This window comes from Ambystoma mexicanum, chromosome 13, assembly GCF_040938575.1.
Source record: "Ambystoma mexicanum isolate Mex_15411 chromosome 13, UKY_AmexF1_1, whole genome shotgun sequence".
Lineage (NCBI taxonomy): Eukaryota > Metazoa > Chordata > Amphibia > Caudata > Ambystomatidae > Ambystoma > Ambystoma mexicanum.
Window position 1 is genome coordinate 357,482,411 of NC_090938.1, and position 17,764 is coordinate 357,500,174.

Consider the following 17,764-nt stretch of genomic DNA (forward strand, 5'->3'; position numbering starts at 1 on the left):
TCAACGTCCCTGAAAATAGAGAAAGGCGTGCAACCCAGAACCGCTGTACTGTTCAATAGAGTAAGGGCTTCACCGTGATCATCTGCATCTGTCATCACAAGATTATCAAGGTCTTTTTCTTGAAGAAATTAGGTCCAGAAAGCCGACCTTCCCCACAGACTATTCAGACACCTTGCGCTTGTGGCTTTGTTATAGGCCCGAATCCATTGGTAAAAGGTTGCACAGGTACAATGTGCAATATCAGTTCCTATTCAACAATGTTCAAGAAAATTACCATTTGGAGGCCCTGATGAGGATCGAACTCACGACCCCTGGTTTACAAGACCAGTGCTCTGCCACTGAGCTACAGAGCCCCTCAGGTTACGACACATAACAGCAACACAACGAGCACACAACATGATGTTTACTGGGTAGACATATTTGAAGGGTGTGTGAGAATGTATGTATATGATTGTGATTTGACCTGTTTTTTTCTGGCCGATTTTTTGAGGAGCAGCTAATTTGTGCGTATTCCGTGCAATTTTAGGGTGACTAATGAGGAGATGTGATGCGTGAAAGTTGAAAAAAACATGTACATGGCAGCAGAGAGACAATATGGATATTACCTTTGCTTTTTTAAATTTCTATCCGGATTCTGGCTCAAAGGGTAGTCAAGCACAGCAGATTGCATTCCTGCCAGTAACACGACAACCTTGTTTGTGTCCTTCTTAATCAACTAACATGCATATTTTCACTTTTGTCTGTATGTTCTTTGAAAGCCAATGGCAATGGTGCTTAGAGCAATGCAGATGTTTAAAAAAGATTTCAAAAGTTAAAATCGACAAAGGTGGGATTCGAAACCACGCGTGTACAGTAGATTAGCAGTCCATCGCCTTAACCACTCGGCCACCTCGTCTACAGGGATTATGTTAGGCATTCAAGTCTTTACAGGTAATAACACAAACATCTTCAAAATAGAACCACAATGCGTTCCTTGTTGAGGTACATCCAGCCGTTTGCAGGAAAACTGCCTCACTTGCTGTTGAGAAAAATTCATCAAAGTCCTGGGGTGTTTATAGGCATCGCCAAGATGACATTGGGAGGTGTTTCAATTGACACGTGTTGAATATGAGGAAGAGCATCATGCTGGCTCCAGTGGCACTGCCTGCAGCATGACAAAAATGTAGAAGGGACATTTGACTGCACCATTGGCTGAACATCAGTGGCAAAGTGTATATCAGGCTAAAAGGTAAGCTCCAGTGGCACAATATGGGCACTACAAGGCACCCATAATTTGGTGTCAGCTAAAAAGACAATGCCAGAGCTTGTGGGTGCTTTTGTACACTTGTGTGTGTGTTTGTGGGTGTAGTTTCATGTCGAAAACCAAAACACAGCAGCTCCAGTGGCGCAATCGGTTAGCGCGCGGTACTTATACAGCAGTACATGCAGTGAGCAATGCCGAGGTTGTGAGTTCAAGCCTCACCTGGAGCAACTTTGGAACTTTTTACTAATTCACCTCAAAACTGAATTATTGAACCAATAAATGTTCTGGACATTTTTTGGTTCACCTCAAGGTTTCCTTGATTGTCAGTTAATGTTGTATGACAGCTCCTCTGCCTTTTAGACATGGAATACTCATTGCAAGTTATTTATGGGGTGTTTGCGCTTTAAATACAGCTACGGAGGGTTTTTGAAAATAGAACAGAAAATAAAAAATGTCAACTGTTATTATACTCCATTTTCTGCTGAGCACCACTTACGGAAGACATTTGTAAAGGTAGAAAAAGGGTTACTGGAGTAGGATCCAGGAGACAATATCAACTTACAAAGAATAATGTTGTCTATTTACTGCATTATCGCCTTTGAAGCAAACCTCTGAGAATAAATACCCTTTCACTAATCAGGCAGTCACTTTGATAAAATCAAGCAGAACAAGGATGCTGATAGGAACTCGCCTCATTTGCATATGGGCTAGGGCTTCTGGGAGCCATGAGAATTAGGAGTTGAAGGTTTTGCAGATCGAGATTGCTAAAGGGCTGGGCATTTGCACAGACCTCTCCATGCCTGATTGGTGCCGAAGGTTAGTTGCAAGTGGTCCCCTGCTCACCCTACCTTACACAGGGCCATGCCCAGTTAGGCCCCTCAGGGCTAGGCCCGGCAGGGCTAAGCCCGGCGTTTGTCAGGCGAAGTGCCTGGACCCCTGCTCATTATACCTCAGAATCTGGTCTAGCTATTGCAGACATGGGGAATGGTGCTTATATCCCATTGACAGCGCCCACAAGCTGCATACTAATAGCCAATGATGTGTGAATGCGGTCAGGGTAGCAGACATATAGAACAATTGGGTGGGTTCGCTTCCGAACTGGATGCACAGGAGCAGGAGAGAATGGCTGTTGGCGATGTATGCAACTTGCTCTGCGTGAACACATCTACCGACCCCTTCCCCTACACACACGGGCACATACACACACACACACACACATAGCCATTGGAGCTATGCAGAGCTAATCAGAAAGATTGGTAATCATTAGAACATGAAAGATATGTGTTCATTTTTTATTAAACTTGTGGACTCCCGCAGAAACGGAGGGACTCACATCTCTAATTGAGGCTTGCTTACCTCTATACAAATGTGTTTGCTGGCTGTCTTTCTTCAACTGGTATGTGCGGTTGTGTCTGTCTTTGTCTTTCAACACGCCTGGCACGTTTACATTATCAAAGAGATGATTGTATGGAGATGGGGAACACCCCTCCGTTGCATTGTGAACTTGAACAGTCTTTTCACCAAAGCAGCTACATGCGACATTGCAAGGTTTTTGTCAGTCTTTGCCTGAAAACATTAGGCCTTCCTCTCGAACTCTATTTCACTCCTTCTGTGGAAGACTTCAATTATGAGGATGCATCCCGTCATAAAAGGTTCTCTGTAGATGGTGCAACTCTGGCTTCTCTTCCCCGTGCTTTTTGAAAATAATCCGCCCGAGGCCCTGATGAGGTTTGAACTCATGACCCCTGGTTTACGAGACCAGTGCTCTGCCACTGAGCTACAAGGCCACCTGCTGCTTGCTCACAGCCAACAACAGAAAGTGCAAAGAAACCATGGGTTTTACCTAGGTAGATCTCCAGGTATATGAATTTCTGGTTGTGTAAAAATGGCTGTATATCTCTGCATGTGTTCAGTACGTCATCATACATCTGATTTGCGAAAGCGTGTGTGCTTATGTTGGTGATACATTGTCGGTATGCGTTTGAGTATGTACTTTTACGGGTATGTATGTATTGAGTAGGATGCTGAACAGGTTCATGAGTTTAGATAGCAGGTCAGAATGATGGCAAAAGGAACATGTAAAAGGCAGACAACTAAAAGAAAAAAGAATTTGGGATGTAAGCTTGGGAGTTTACTAACTGCGCTGATTTTGGCTCCTATAATAGTAAAGAATGGAAACCTACGAGGAAAGTCTTTGACTAATTTCATTCTCCGCCTGCACCAATGAACTTATTTTTACATCTCTATTTCCATATCTGTACTCATTCCTGTCTTTCACAGGGAGGTTGAAAGACTTTGGTCTATGTTTAAATGCAGACTATAAAGAAAAAATAGAACGAAGGTGGGATTCGAACCCACGCGTGCAGAGCACAAGGGATTAGCAGTCCATCGCCTTAACCACTCGGCCACCTCGTCTGTTTGGGAACGGTGCTCGAGTCCCATGCTTAAAGAAGAGATAAAACAATGGTGGTGCAAAGTCAGTGAAAAATAGATCATGTTTGTCATAATAGAAACAAGATCGTTGACTCGTTCTTCCTTACCCGGCCATTGATAGATAAACACATCAAGTTGAAGTTCAGAAAAATATAACAAGAGCTCCTGGAGGGTTCACAACACTAATCCAGAGGAAGGTGCTTGAGCTTCCGTATGGCACACCATTAGTAGTAAAACCAGCATAACGCAAGCTCCAGTTTCCCAGTGTTTGGCATCATTCAACGTTTCCAGCCAAGATCAAAGTTCAGATGCTGCTGCTTCCTGTGATGTCATTGAATTTAAATAGTGAGTGATGGCAATAACCCTTTTCCAATTAAATTTTGCCACATCAACGTCCCTGAAAATAGAGAAAGGCGTGCAACCCAGAACCGCTGTACTGTTCAATAGAGTAAGGGCTTCACCGTGATCATCTGCATCTGTCATCACAAGATTATCAAGGTCTTTTTCTTGAAGAAATTAGGTCCAGAAAGCCGACCTTCCCCACAGACTATTCAGACACCTTGCGCTTGTGGCTTTGTTATAGGCCCGAATCCATTGGTAAAAGGTTGCACAGGTACAATGTGCAATATCAGTTCCTATTCAACAATGTTCAAGAAAATTACCATTTGGAGGCCCTGATGAGGATCGACAAGACCAGTGCTCTGCCACTGAGCTACAGAGCCCCTCAGGTTACGACGCATAACAGCAACACAACGAGCACACAACATGATGTTTACTGGGTAGACATATTTGAAGGGTGTGTGAGAATGTATGTATATGATTGTGATTTGACCTGTTTTTTTCTGGCCGATTTTTTGAGGAGCAGCTAATTTGTGCGTATTCCGTGCAATTTTAGGGTGACTAATGAGGAGATGTGATGCGTGAAAGTTGAAAAAAACATGTACATGGCAGCAGAGAGACAATATGGATATTACCTTTGCTTTTTTAAATTTCTATCCGGATTCTGGCTCAAAGGGTAGTCAAGCACAGCAGATTGCATTCCTGCCAGTAACACGACAACCTTGTTTGTGTCCTTCTTAATCAACTAACATGCATATTTTCACTTTTGTCTGTATGTTCTTTGAAAGCCAATGGCAATGGTGCTTAGAGCAATGCAGATGTTTAAAAAAGATTTCAAAAGTTAAAATCGACAAAGGTGGGATTCGAAACCACGCGTGTACAGTAGATTAGCAGTCTATCCCCTTAACCACTCGGCCACCTCGTCTACAGGGATTATGTTAGGCATTCAAGTCTTTACAGGTAATAACACAAACATCTTCAAAATAGAACCACAATGCGTTCCTTGTTGAGGTACATCCAGCCGTTTGCAGGAAAACTGCCTCACTTGCTGTTGAGAAAAATTCATCAAAGTCCTGGGGTGTTTATAGGCATCGCCAAGATGACATTGGGAGGTGTTTCAATTGACACGTGTTGAATATGAGGAAGAGCATCATGCTGGCTCCAGTGGCACTGCCTGCAGCATGACAAAAATGTAGAAGGGACATTTGACTGCACCATTGGCTGAACATCAGTGGCAAAGTGTATATCAGGCTAAAAGGTAAGCTCCAGTGGCACAATATGGGCACTACAAGGCACCCATAATTTGGTGTCAGCTAAAAAGACAATGCCAGAGCTTGTGGGTGCTTTTGTACACTTGTGTGTGTGTTTGTGGGTGTAGTTTCATGTCGAAAACCAAAACACAGCAGCTCCAGTGGCGCAATCGGTTAGCGCGCGGTACTTATACAGCAGTACATGCAGTGAGCAATGCCGAGGTTGTGAGTTCAAGCCTCACCTAGAGCAACTTTGGAACTTTTTACTAATTCACCTCAAAACTGAATTATTGAACCAATAAATGTTCTGGACATTTTTTGGTTCACCTCAAGGTTTCCTTGATTGTCAGTTAATGTTGTATGACAGCTCCTCTGCCTTTTAGACATGGAATACTCATTGCAAGTTATTTATGGGGTGTTTGCGCTTTAAATACAGCTACGGAGGGTTTTTGAAAATAGAACAGAAAATAAAAAATGTCAACTGTTATTATACTCCATTTTCTGCTGAGCACCACTTACGGAAGACATTTGTAAAGGTAGAAAAAGGGTTACTGGAGTAGGATCCAGGAGACAATATCAACTTACAAAGAATAATGTTGTCTATTTACTGCATTATCGCCTTTGAAGCAAACCTCTGAGAATAAATACCCTTTCACTAATCAGGCAGTCACTTTGATAAAATCAAGCAGAACAAGGATGCTGATAGGAACTCGCCTCATTTGCATATGGGCTAGGGCTTCTGGGAGCCATGAGAATTAGGAGTTGAAGGTTTTGCAGATCGAGATTGCTAAAGGGCTGGGCATTTGCACAGACCTCTCCATGCCTGATTGGTGCCGAAGGTTAGTTGCAAGTGGTCCCCTGCTCACCCTACCTTACACAGGGCCATGCCCAGTTAGGCCCCTCAGGGCTAGGCCCGGCAGGGCTAAGCCCGGCGTTTGTCAGGCGAAGTGCCTGGACCCCTGCTCATTATACCTCAGAATCTGGTCTAGCTATTGCAGACATGGGGAATGGTGCTTATATCCCATTGACAGCGCCCACAAGCTGCATACTAATAGCCAATGATGTGTGAATGCGGTCAGGGTAGCAGACATATAGAACAATTGGGTGGGTTCGCTTCCGAACTGGATGCACAGGAGCAGGAGAGAATGGCTGTTGGCGATGTATGCAACTTGCTCTGCGTGAACACATCTACCGACCCCTTCCCCTACACACACGGGCACATACACACACATAGCCATTGGAGCTATGCAGAGCTAATCAGAAAGATTGGTAATCATTAGAACATGAAAGATATGTGTTCATTTTTTATTAAACTTGTGGACTCCCGCAGAAACGGAGGGACTCACATCTCTAATTGAGGCTTGCTTACCTCTATACAAATGTGTTTGCTGGCTGTCTTTCTTCAACTGGTATGTGCGGTTGTGTCTGTCTTTGTCTTTCAACACGCCTGGCACGTTTACATTATCAAAGAGATGATTGTATGGAGAAGGGGAACACCCCTCCGTTGCATTGTGAACTTGAACAGTCTTTTCACCAAAGCAGCTACATGCGACATTGCAAGGTTTTTGTCAGTCTTTGCCTGAAAACATTAGGCGGTTTGAACTCATGACCCCTGGTTTACGAGACCAGTGCTCTGCCACTGAGCTACAAGGCCACCTGCTGCTTGCTCACAGCCAACAACAGAAAGTGCAAAGAAACCATGGGTTTTACCTAGGTAGATCTCCAGGTATATGAATTTCTGGTTGTGTAAAAATGGCTGTATATCTCTGCATGTGTTCAGTACGTCATCATACATCTGATTTGCGAAAGCGTGTGTGCTTATGTTGGTGATACATTGTCGGTATGCGTTTGAGTATGTACTTTTACGGGTATGTATGTATTGAGTAGGATGCTGAACAGGTTCATGAGTTTAGATAGCAGGTCAGAATGATGGCAAAAGGAACATGTAAAAGGCAGACAACTAAAAGAAAAAAGAATTTGGGATGTAAGCTTGGGAGTTTACTAACTGCGCTGATTTTGGCTCCTATAATAGTAAAGAATGGAAACCTACGAGGAAAGTCTTTGACTAATTTCATTCTCCGCCTGCACCAATGAACTTATTTTTACATCTCTATTTCCATATCTGTACTCATTCCTGTCTTTCACAGGGAGGTTGAAAGACTTTGGTCTATGTTTAAATGCAGACTATAAAGAAAAAATACGACGAAGGTGGGATTCGAACCCACGCGTGCAGAGCACAATGGATTAACAGTCCATCGCCTTAACCACTCGGCCACCTCGTCTGTTTGGGAACGGTGCTCGAGTCCCATGCTTAAAGAAGAGATAAAACAATGGTGGTGCAAAGTCAGTGAAAAATAGATCATGTTTGTCATAATAGAAACAAGATCGTTGACTCGTTCTTCCTTACCCGGCCATTGATAGATAAACACATCAAGTTGAAGTTCAGAAAAATATAACAAGAGCTCCTGGAGGGTTCACAACACTAATCCAGAGGAAGGTGCTTGAGCTTCCGTATGGCACACCATTAGTAGTAAAACCAGCATAACGCAAGCTCCAGTTTCCCAGTGTTTGGCATCATTCAACGTTTCCAGCCAAGATCAAAGTTCAGATGCTGCTGCTTCCTGTGATGTCATTGAATTTAAATAGTGAGTGATGGCAATAACCCTTTTCCAATTAAATTTTGCCACATCAACGTCCCTGAAAATAGAGAAAGGCGTGCAACCCAGAACCGCTGTACTGTTCAATAGAGTAAGGGCTTCACCGTGATCATCTGCATCTGTCATCACAAGATTATCAAGGTCTTTTTCTTGAAGAAATTAGGTCCAGAAAGCCGACCTTCCCCACAGACTATTCAGACACCTTGCGCTTGTGGCTTTGTTATAGGCCCGAATCCATTGGTAAAAGGTTGCACAGGTACAATGTGCAATATCAGTTCCTATTCAACAATGTTCAAGAAAATTACCATTTGGAGGCCCTGATGAGGATCGACAAGACCAGTGCTCTGCCACTGAGCTACAGAGCCCCTCAGGTTACGACGCATAACAGCAACACAACGAGCACACAACATGATGTTTACTGGGTAGACATATTTGAAGGGTGTGTGAGAATGTATGTATATGATTGTGATTTGACCTGTTTTTTTCTGGCCGATTTTTTGAGGAGCAGCTAATTTGTGCGTATTCCGTGCAATTTTAGGGTGACTAATGAGGAGATGTGATGCGTGAAAGTTGAAAAAAACATGTACATGGCAGCAGAGAGACAATATGGATATTACCTTTGCTTTTTTAAATTTCTATCCGGATTCTGGCTCAAAGGGTAGTCAAGCACAGCAGATTGCATTCCTGCCAGTAACACGACAACCTTGTTTGTGTCCTTCTTAATCAACTAACATGCATATTTTCACTTTTGTCTGTATGTTCTTTGAAAGCCAATGGCAATGGTGCTTAGAGCAATGCAGATGTTTAAAAAAGATTTCAAAAGTTAAAATCAACAAAGGTGGGATTCGAAACCACGCGTGTACAATAGATTAGCAGTCCATCCCCTTAACCACTCGGCCACCTCGTCTACAGGGATTATGTTAGGCATTCAAGTCTTTACAGGTAATAACACAAACATCTTCAAAATAGAACCACAATGCGTTCCTTGTTGAGGTACATCCAGCCGTTTGCAGGAAAACTGCCTCACTTGCTGTTGAGAAAAATTCATCAAAGTCCTGGGGTGTTTATAGGCATCGCCAAGATGACATTGGGAGGTGTTTCAATTGACACGTGTTGAATATGAGGAAGAGCATCATGCTGGCTCCAGTGGCACTGCCTGCAGCATGACAAAAATGTAGAAGGGACATTTGACTGCACCATTGGCTGAACATCAGTGGCAAAGTGTATATCAGGCTAAAAGGTAAGCTCCAGTGGCACAATATGGGCACTACAAGGCACCCATAATTTGGTGTCAGCTAAAAAGACAATGCCAGAGCTTGTGGGTGCTTTTGTACACTTGTGTGTGTGTTTGTGGGTGTAGTTTCATGTCGAAAACCAAAACACAGCAGCTCCAGTGGCGCAATCGGTTAGCGCGCGGTACTTATACAGCAGTACATGCAGTGAGCAATGCCGAGGTTGTGAGTTCAAGCCTCACCTGGAGCAACTTTGGAACTTTTTACTAATTCACCTCAAAACTGAATTATTGAACCAATAAATGTTCTGGACATTTTTTGGTTCACCTCAAGGTTTCCTTGATTGTCAGTTAATGTTGTATGACAGCTCCTCTGCCTTTTAGACATGGAATACTCATTGCAAGTTATTTATGGGGTGTTTGCGCTTTAAATACAGCTACGGAGGGTTTTTGAAAATAGAACAGAAAATAAAAAATGTCAACTGTTATTATACTCCATTTTCTGCTGAGCACCACTTACGGAAGACATTTGTAAAGGTAGAAAAAGGGTTACTGGAGTAGGATCCAGGAGACAATATCAACTTACAAAGAATAATGTTGTCTATTTACTGCATTATCGCCTTTGAAGCAAACCTCTGAGAATAAATACCCTTTCACTAATCAGGCAGTCACTTTGATAAAATCAAGCAGAACAAGGATGCTGATAGGAACTCGCCTCATTTGCATATGGGCTAGGGCTTCTGGGAGCCATGAGAATTAGGAGTTGAAGGTTTTGCAGATCGAGATTGCTAAAGGGCTGGGCATTTGCACAGACCTCTCCATGCCTGATTGGTGCCGAAGGTTAGTTGCAAGTGGTCCCCTGCTCACCCTACCTTACACAGGGCCATGCCCAGTTAGGCCCCTCAGGGCTAGGCCCGGCAGGGCTAAGCCCGGCGTTTGTCAGGCGAAGTGCCTGGACCCCTGCTCATTATACCTCAGAATCTGGTCTAGCTATTGCAGACATGGGGAATGGTGCTTATATCCCATTGACAGCGCCCACAAGCTGCATACTAATAGCCAATGATGTGTGAATGCGGTCAGGGTAGCAGACATATAGAACAATTGGGTGGGTTCGCTTCCGAACTGGATGCACAGGAGCAGGAGAGAATGGCTGTTGGCGATGTATGCAACTTGCTCTGCGTGAACACATCTACCGACCCCTTCCCCTACACACACGGGCACATACACACACACACACACACATAGCCATTGGAGCTATGCAGAGCTAATCAGAAAGATTGGTAATCATTAGAACATGAAAGATATGTGTTCATTTTTTATTAAACTTGTGGACTCCCGCAGAAACGGAGGGACTCACATCTCTAATTGAGGCTTGCTTACCTCTATACAAATGTGTTTGCTGGCTGTCTTTCTTCAACTGGTATGTGCGGTTGTGTCTGTCTTTGTCTTTCAACACGCCTGGCACGTTTACATTATCAAAGAGATGATTGTATGGAGAAGGGGAACACCCCTCCGTTGCATTGTGAACTTGAACAGTCTTTTCACCAAAGCAGCTACATGCGACATTGCAAGGTTTTTGTCAGTCTTTGCCTGAAAACATTAGGCGGTTTGAACTCATGACCCCTGGTTTACGAGACCAGTGCTCTGCCACTGAGCTACAAGGCCACCTGCTGCTTGCTCACAGCCAACAACAGAAAGTGCAAAGAAACCATGGGTTTTACCTAGGTAGATCTCCAGGTATATGAATTTCTGGTTGTGTAAAAATGGCTGTATATCTCTGCATGTGTTCAGTACGTCATCATACATCTGATTTGCGAAAGCGTGTGTGCTTATGTTGGTGATACATTGTCGGTATGCGTTTGAGTATGTACTTTTACGGGTATGTATGTATTGAGTAGGATGCTGAACAGGTTCATGAGTTTAGATAGCAGGTCAGAATGATGGCAAAAGGAACATGTAAAAGGCAGACAACTAAAAGAAAAAAGAATTTGGGATGTAAGCTTGGGAGTTTACTAACTGCGCTGATTTTGGCTCCTATAATAGTAAAGAATGGAAACCTACGAGGAAAGTCTTTGACTAATTTCATTCTCCGCCTGCACCAATGAACTTATTTTTACATCTCTATTTCCATATCTGTACTCATTCCTGTCTTTCACAGGGAGGTTGAAAGACTTTGGTCTATGTTTAAATGCAGACTATAAAGAAAAAATACGACGAAGGTGGGATTCGAACCCACGCGTGCAGAGCACAATGGATTAACAGTCCATCGCCTTAACCACTCGGCCACCTCGTCTGTTTGGGAACGGTGCTCGAGTCCCATGCTTAAAGAAGAGATAAAACAATGGTGGTGCAAAGTCAGTGAAAAATAGATCATGTTTGTCATAATAGAAACAAGATCGTTGACTCGTTCTTCCTTACCCGGCCATTGATAGATAAACACATCAAGTTGAAGTTCAGAAAAATATAACAAGAGCTCCTGGAGGGTTCACAACACTAATCCAGAGGAAGGTGCTTGAGCTTCCGTATGGCACACCATTAGTAGTAAAACCAGCATAACGCAAGCTCCAGTTTCCCAGTGTTTGGCATCATTCAACGTTTCCAGCCAAGATCAAAGTTCAGATGCTGCTGCTTCCTGTGATGTCATTGAATTTAAATAGTGAGTGATGGCAATAACCCTTTTCCAATTAAATTTTGCCACATCAACGTCCCTGAAAATAGAGAAAGGCGTGCAACCCAGAACCGCTGTACTGTTCAATAGAGTAAGGGCTTCACCGTGATCATCTGCATCTGTCATCACAAGATTATCAAGGTCTTTTTCTTGAAGAAATTAGGTCCAGAAAGCCGACCTTCCCCACAGACTATTCAGACACCTTGCGCTTGTGGCTTTGTTATAGGCCCGAATCCATTGGTAAAAGGTTGCACAGGTACAATGTGCAATATCAGTTCCTATTCAACAATGTTCAAGAAAATTACCATTTGGAGGCCCTGATGAGGATCGACAAGACCAGTGCTCTGCCACTGAGCTACAGAGCCCCTCAGGTTACGACGCATAACAGCAACACAACGAGCACACAACATGATGTTTACTGGGTAGACATATTTGAAGGGTGTGTGAGAATGTATGTATATGATTGTGATTTGACCTGTTTTTTTCTGGCCGATTTTTTGAGGAGCAGCTAATTTGTGCGTATTCCGTGCAATTTTAGGGTGACTAATGAGGAGATGTGATGCGTGAAAGTTGAAAAAAACATGTACATGGCAGCAGAGAGACAATATGGATATTACCTTTGCTTTTTTAAATTTCTATCCGGATTCTGGCTCAAAGGGTAGTCAAGCACAGCAGATTGCATTCCTGCCAGTAACACGACAACCTTGTTTGTGTCCTTCTTAATCAACTAACATGCATATTTTCACTTTTGTCTGTATGTTCTTTGAAAGCCAATGGCAATGGTGCTTAGAGCAATGCAGATGTTTAAAAAAGATTTCAAAAGTTAAAATCAACAAAGGTGGGATTCGAAACCACGCGTGTACAATAGATTAGCAGTCCATCCCCTTAACCACTCGGCCACCTCGTCTACAGGGATTATGTTAGGCATTCAAGTCTTTACAGGTAATAACACAAACATCTTCAAAATAGAACCACAATGCGTTCCTTGTTGAGGTACATCCAGCCGTTTGCAGGAAAACTGCCTCACTTGCTGTTGAGAAAAATTCATCAAAGTCCTGGGGTGTTTATAGGCATCGCCAAGATGACATTGGGAGGTGTTTCAATTGACACGTGTTGAATATGAGGAAGAGCATCATGCTGGCTCCAGTGGCACTGCCTGCAGCATGACAAAAATGTAGAAGGGACATTTGACTGCACCATTGGCTGAACATCAGTGGCAAAGTGTATATCAGGCTAAAAGGTAAGCTCCAGTGGCACAATATGGGCACTACAAGGCACCCATAATTTGGTGTCAGCTAAAAAGACAATGCCAGAGCTTGTGGGTGCTTTTGTACACTTGTGTGTGTGTTTGTGGGTGTAGTTTCATGTCGAAAACCAAAACACAGCAGCTCCAGTGGCGCAATCGGTTAGCGCGCGGTACTTATACAGCAGTACATGCAGTGAGCAATGCCGAGGTTGTGAGTTCAAGCCTCACCTGGAGCAACTTTGGAACTTTTTACTAATTCACCTCAAAACTGAATTATTGAACCAATAAATGTTCTGGACATTTTTTGGTTCACCTCAAGGTTTCCTTGATTGTCAGTTAATGTTGTATGACAGCTCCTCTGCCTTTTAGACATGGAATACTCATTGCAAGTTATTTATGGGGTGTTTGCGCTTTAAATACAGCTACGGAGGGTTTTTGAAAATAGAACAGAAAATAAAAAATGTCAACTGTTATTATACTCCATTTTCTGCTGAGCACCACTTACGGAAGACATTTGTAAAGGTAGAAAAAGGGTTACTGGAGTAGGATCCAGGAGACAATATCAACTTACAAAGAATAATGTTGTCTATTTACTGCATTATCGCCTTTGAAGCAAACCTCTGAGAATAAATACCCTTTCACTAATCAGGCAGTCACTTTGATAAAATCAAGCAGAACAAGGATGCTGATAGGAACTCGCCTCATTTGCATATGGGCTAGGGCTTCTGGGAGCCATGAGAATTAGGAGTTGAAGGTTTTGCAGATCGAGATTGCTAAAGGGCTGGGCATTTGCACAGACCTCTCCATGCCTGATTGGTGCCGAAGGTTAGTTGCAAGTGGTCCCCTGCTCACCCTACCTTACACAGGGCCATGCCCAGTTAGGCCCCTCAGGGCTAGGCCCGGCAGGGCTAAGCCCGGCGTTTGTCAGGCGAAGTGCCTGGACCCCTGCTCATTATACCTCAGAATCTGGTCTAGCTATTGCAGACATGGGGAATGGTGCTTATATCCCATTGACAGCGCCCACAAGCTGCATACTAATAGCCAATGATGTGTGAATGCGGTCAGGGTAGCAGACATATAGAACAATTGGGTGGGTTCGCTTCCGAACTGGATGCACAGGAGCAGGAGAGAATGGCTGTTGGCGATGTATGCAACTTGCTCTGCGTGAACACATCTACCGACCCCTTCCCCTACACACACGGGCACATACACACACACACACACACATAGCCATTGGAGCTATGCAGAGCTAATCAGAAAGATTGGTAATCATTAGAACATGAAAGATATGTGTTCATTTTTTATTAAACTTGTGGACTCCCGCAGAAACGGAGGGACTCACATCTCTAATTGAGGCTTGCTTACCTCTATACAAATGTGTTTGCTGGCTGTCTTTCTTCAACTGGTATGTGCGGTTGTGTCTGTCTTTGTCTTTCAACACGCCTGGCACGTTTACATTATCAAAGAGATGATTGTATGGAGATGGGGAACACCCCTCCGTTGCATTGTGAACTTGAACAGTCTTTTCACCAAAGCAGCTACATGCGACATTGCAAGGTTTTTGTCAGTCTTTGCCTGAAAACATTAGGCCTTCCTCTCGAACTCTATTTCACTCCTTCTGTGGAAGACTTCAATTATGAGGATGCATCCCGTCATAAAAGGTTCTCTGTAGATGGTGCAACTCTGGCTTCTCTTCCCGTGCTTTTTGAAAATAATCCGCCCGAGGCCCTGATGAGGTTTGAACTCATGACCCCTGGTTTACGAGACCAGTGCTCTGCCACTGAGCTACAAGGCCACCTGCTGCTTGCTCACAGCCAACAACAGAAAGTGCAAAGAAACCATGGGTTTTACCTAGGTAGATCTCCAGGTATATGAATTTCTGGTTGTGTAAAAATGGCTGTATATCTCTGCATGTGTTCAGTACGTCATCATACATCTGATTTGCGAAAGCGTGTGTGCTTATGTTGGTGATACATTGTCGGTATGCGTTTGAGTATGTACTTTTACGGGTATGTATGTATTGAGTAGGATGCTGAACAGGTTCATGAGTTTAGATAGCAGGTCAGAATGATGGCAAAAGGAACATGTAAAAGGCAGACAACTAAAAGAAAAAAGAATTTGGGATGTAAGCTTGGGAGTTTACTAACTGCGCTGATTTTGGCTCCTATAATAGTAAAGAATGGAAACCTACGAGGAAAGTCTTTGACTAATTTCATTCTCCGCCTGCACCAATGAACTTATTTTTACATCTCTATTTCCATATCTGTACTCATTCCTGTCTTTCACAGGGAGGTTGAAAGACTTTGGTCTATGTTTAAATGCAGACTATAAAGAAAAAATAGAACGAAGGTGGGATTCGAACCCACGCGTGCAGAGCACAAGGGATTAGCAGTCCATCGCCTTAACCACTCGGCCACCTCGTCTGTTTGGGAACGGTGCTCGAGTCCCATGCTTAAAGAAGAGATAAAACAATGGTGGTGCAAAGTCAGTGAAAAATAGATCATGTTTGTCATAATAGAAACAAGATCGTTGACTCGTTCTTCCTTACCCGGCCATTGATAGATAAACACATCAAGTTGAAGTTCAGAAAAATATAACAAGAGCTCCTGGAGGGTTCACAACACTAATCCAGAGGAAGGTGCTTGAGCTTCCGTATGGCACACCATTAGTAGTAAAACCAGCATAACGCAAGCTCCAGTTTCCCAGTGTTTGGCATCATTCAACGTTTCCAGCCAAGATCAAAGTTCAGATGCTGCTGCTTCCTGTGATGTCATTGAATTTAAATAGTGAGTGATGGCAATAACCCTTTTCCAATTAAATTTTGCCACATCAACGTCCCTGAAAATAGAGAAAGGCGTGCAACCCAGAACCGCTGTACTGTTCAATAGAGTAAGGGCTTCACCGTGATCATCTGCATCTGTCATCACAAGATTATCAAGGTCTTTTTCTTGAAGAAATTAGGTCCAGAAAGCCGACCTTCCCCACAGACTATTCAGACACCTTGCGCTTGTGGCTTTGTTATAGGCCCGAATCCATTGGTAAAAGGTTGCACAGGTACAATGTGCAATATCAGTTCCTATTCAACAATGTTCAAGAAAATTACCATTTGGAGGCCCTGATGAGGATCGACAAGACCAGTGCTCTGCCACTGAGCTACAGAGCCCCTCAGGTTACGACGCATAACAGCAACACAACGAGCACACAACATGATGTTTACTGGGTAGACATATTTGAAGGGTGTGTGAGAATGTATGTATATGATTGTGATTTGACCTGTTTTTTTCTGGCCGATTTTTTGAGGAGCAGCTAATTTGTGCGTATTCCGTGCAATTTTAGGGTGACTAATGAGGAGATGTGATGCGTGAAAGTTGAAAAAAACATGTACATGGCAGCAGAGAGACAATATGGATATTACCTTTGCTTTTTTAAATTTCTATCCGGATTCTGGCTCAAAGGGTAGTCAAGCACAGCAGATTGCATTCCTGCCAGTAACACGACAACCTTGTTTGTGTCCTTCTTAATCAACTAACATGCATATTTTCACTTTTGTCTGTATGTTCTTTGAAAGCCAATGGCAATGGTGCTTAGAGCAATGCAGATGTTTAAAAAAGATTTCAAAAGTTAAAATCGACAAAGGTGGGATTCGAAACCACGCGTGTACAGTAGATTAGCAGTCTATCCCCTTAACCACTCGGCCACCTCGTCTACAGGGATTATGTTAGGCATTCAAGTCTTTACAGGTAATAACACAAACATCTTCAAAATAGAACCACAATGCGTTCCTTGTTGAGGTACATCCAGCCGTTTGCAGGAAAACTGCCTCACTTGCTGTTGAGAAAAATTCATCAAAGTCCTGGGGTGTTTATAGGCATCGCCAAGATGACATTGGGAGGTGTTTCAATTGACACGTGTTGAATATGAGGAAGAGCATCATGCTGGCTCCAGTGGCACTGCCTGCAGCATGACAAAAATGTAGAAGGGACATTTGACTGCACCATTGGCTGAACATCAGTGGCAAAGTGTATATCAGGCTAAAAGGTAAGCTCCAGTGGCACAATATGGGCACTACAAGGCACCCATAATTTGGTGTCAGCTAAAAAGACAATGCCAGAGCTTGTGGGTGCTTTTGTACACTTGTGTGTGTGTTTGTGGGTGTAGTTTCATGTCGAAAACCAAAACACAGCAGCTCCAGTGGCGCAATCGGTTAGCGCGCGGTACTTATACAGCAGTACATGCAGTGAGCAATGCCGAGGTTGTGAGTTCAAGCCTCACCTAGAGCAACTTTGGAACTTTTTACTAATTCACCTCAAAACTGAATTATTGAACCAATAAATGTTCTGGACATTTTTTGGTTCACCTCAAGGTTTCCTTGATTGTCAGTTAATGTTGTATGACAGCTCCTCTGCCTTTTAGACATGGAATACTCATTGCAAGTTATTTATGGGGTGTTTGCGCTTTAAATACAGCTACGGAGGGTTTTTGAAAATAGAACAGAAAATAAAAAATGTCAACTGTTATTATACTCCATTTTCTGCTGAGCACCACTTACGGAAGACATTTGTAAAGGTAGAAAAAGGGTTACTGGAGTAGGATCCAGGAGACAATATCAACTTACAAAGAATAATGTTGTCTATTTACTGCATTATCGCCTTTGAAGCAAACCTCTGAGAATAAATACCCTTTCACTAATCAGGCAG

The 17,764-nt window shown here is 43.2% G+C and overlaps 13 non-coding genes across 13 annotated transcripts; 5 read left to right on the top strand and 8 right to left on the bottom strand.

Moving 5' to 3' along the window:
- Nucleotides 1-281: 281 nt before the first annotated feature.
- Nucleotides 282-353, bottom strand: TRNAT-UGU (transfer RNA threonine (anticodon UGU)). Its single transcript has one exon. It is a non-coding gene; the product is annotated as a tRNA-Thr (tRNA).
- Nucleotides 354-818: 465 nt separating this feature from the next.
- Nucleotides 819-895, bottom strand: TRNAS-GCU (transfer RNA serine (anticodon GCU)). The gene has a single exon. It is a non-coding gene; the product is annotated as a tRNA-Ser (tRNA).
- A 480-nt stretch (nt 896-1,375) lies between these two features.
- Nucleotides 1,376-1,470, top strand: TRNAI-UAU (transfer RNA isoleucine (anticodon UAU)). The gene is made up of 2 exons: nt 1,376-1,413; nt 1,435-1,470. It is a non-coding gene; the product is annotated as a tRNA-Ile (tRNA).
- A 1,488-nt stretch (nt 1,471-2,958) lies between these two features.
- Nucleotides 2,959-3,030, bottom strand: TRNAT-CGU (transfer RNA threonine (anticodon CGU)). The gene has a single exon. It is a non-coding gene; the product is annotated as a tRNA-Thr (tRNA).
- A 546-nt stretch (nt 3,031-3,576) lies between these two features.
- On the bottom strand, nt 3,577-3,658 carry TRNAS-GCU (transfer RNA serine (anticodon GCU)). Its single transcript has one exon. It is a non-coding gene; the product is annotated as a tRNA-Ser (tRNA).
- A 1,762-nt stretch (nt 3,659-5,420) lies between these two features.
- TRNAI-UAU (transfer RNA isoleucine (anticodon UAU)) lies at nt 5,421-5,515 on the top strand. Its single transcript has 2 exons — nt 5,421-5,458; nt 5,480-5,515. It is a non-coding gene; the product is annotated as a tRNA-Ile (tRNA).
- A 1,950-nt stretch (nt 5,516-7,465) lies between these two features.
- TRNAN-GUU (transfer RNA asparagine (anticodon GUU)) lies at nt 7,466-7,547 on the bottom strand. The gene has a single exon. It is a non-coding gene; the product is annotated as a tRNA-Asn (tRNA).
- A 1,762-nt stretch (nt 7,548-9,309) lies between these two features.
- TRNAI-UAU (transfer RNA isoleucine (anticodon UAU)) lies at nt 9,310-9,404 on the top strand. Its single transcript has 2 exons — nt 9,310-9,347; nt 9,369-9,404. It is a non-coding gene; the product is annotated as a tRNA-Ile (tRNA).
- Nucleotides 9,405-11,364: 1,960 nt separating this feature from the next.
- TRNAN-GUU (transfer RNA asparagine (anticodon GUU)) lies at nt 11,365-11,446 on the bottom strand. The gene has a single exon. It is a non-coding gene; the product is annotated as a tRNA-Asn (tRNA).
- Nucleotides 11,447-13,208: 1,762 nt separating this feature from the next.
- Nucleotides 13,209-13,303, top strand: TRNAI-UAU (transfer RNA isoleucine (anticodon UAU)). Its single transcript has 2 exons — nt 13,209-13,246; nt 13,268-13,303. It is a non-coding gene; the product is annotated as a tRNA-Ile (tRNA).
- Nucleotides 13,304-14,790: 1,487 nt separating this feature from the next.
- TRNAT-CGU (transfer RNA threonine (anticodon CGU)) lies at nt 14,791-14,862 on the bottom strand. The gene has a single exon. It is a non-coding gene; the product is annotated as a tRNA-Thr (tRNA).
- Nucleotides 14,863-15,408: 546 nt separating this feature from the next.
- Nucleotides 15,409-15,490, bottom strand: TRNAS-GCU (transfer RNA serine (anticodon GCU)). Its single transcript has one exon. It is a non-coding gene; the product is annotated as a tRNA-Ser (tRNA).
- A 1,762-nt stretch (nt 15,491-17,252) lies between these two features.
- TRNAI-UAU (transfer RNA isoleucine (anticodon UAU)) lies at nt 17,253-17,347 on the top strand. Its single transcript has 2 exons — nt 17,253-17,290; nt 17,312-17,347. It is a non-coding gene; the product is annotated as a tRNA-Ile (tRNA).
- Nucleotides 17,348-17,764: the final 417 nt, after the last annotated feature.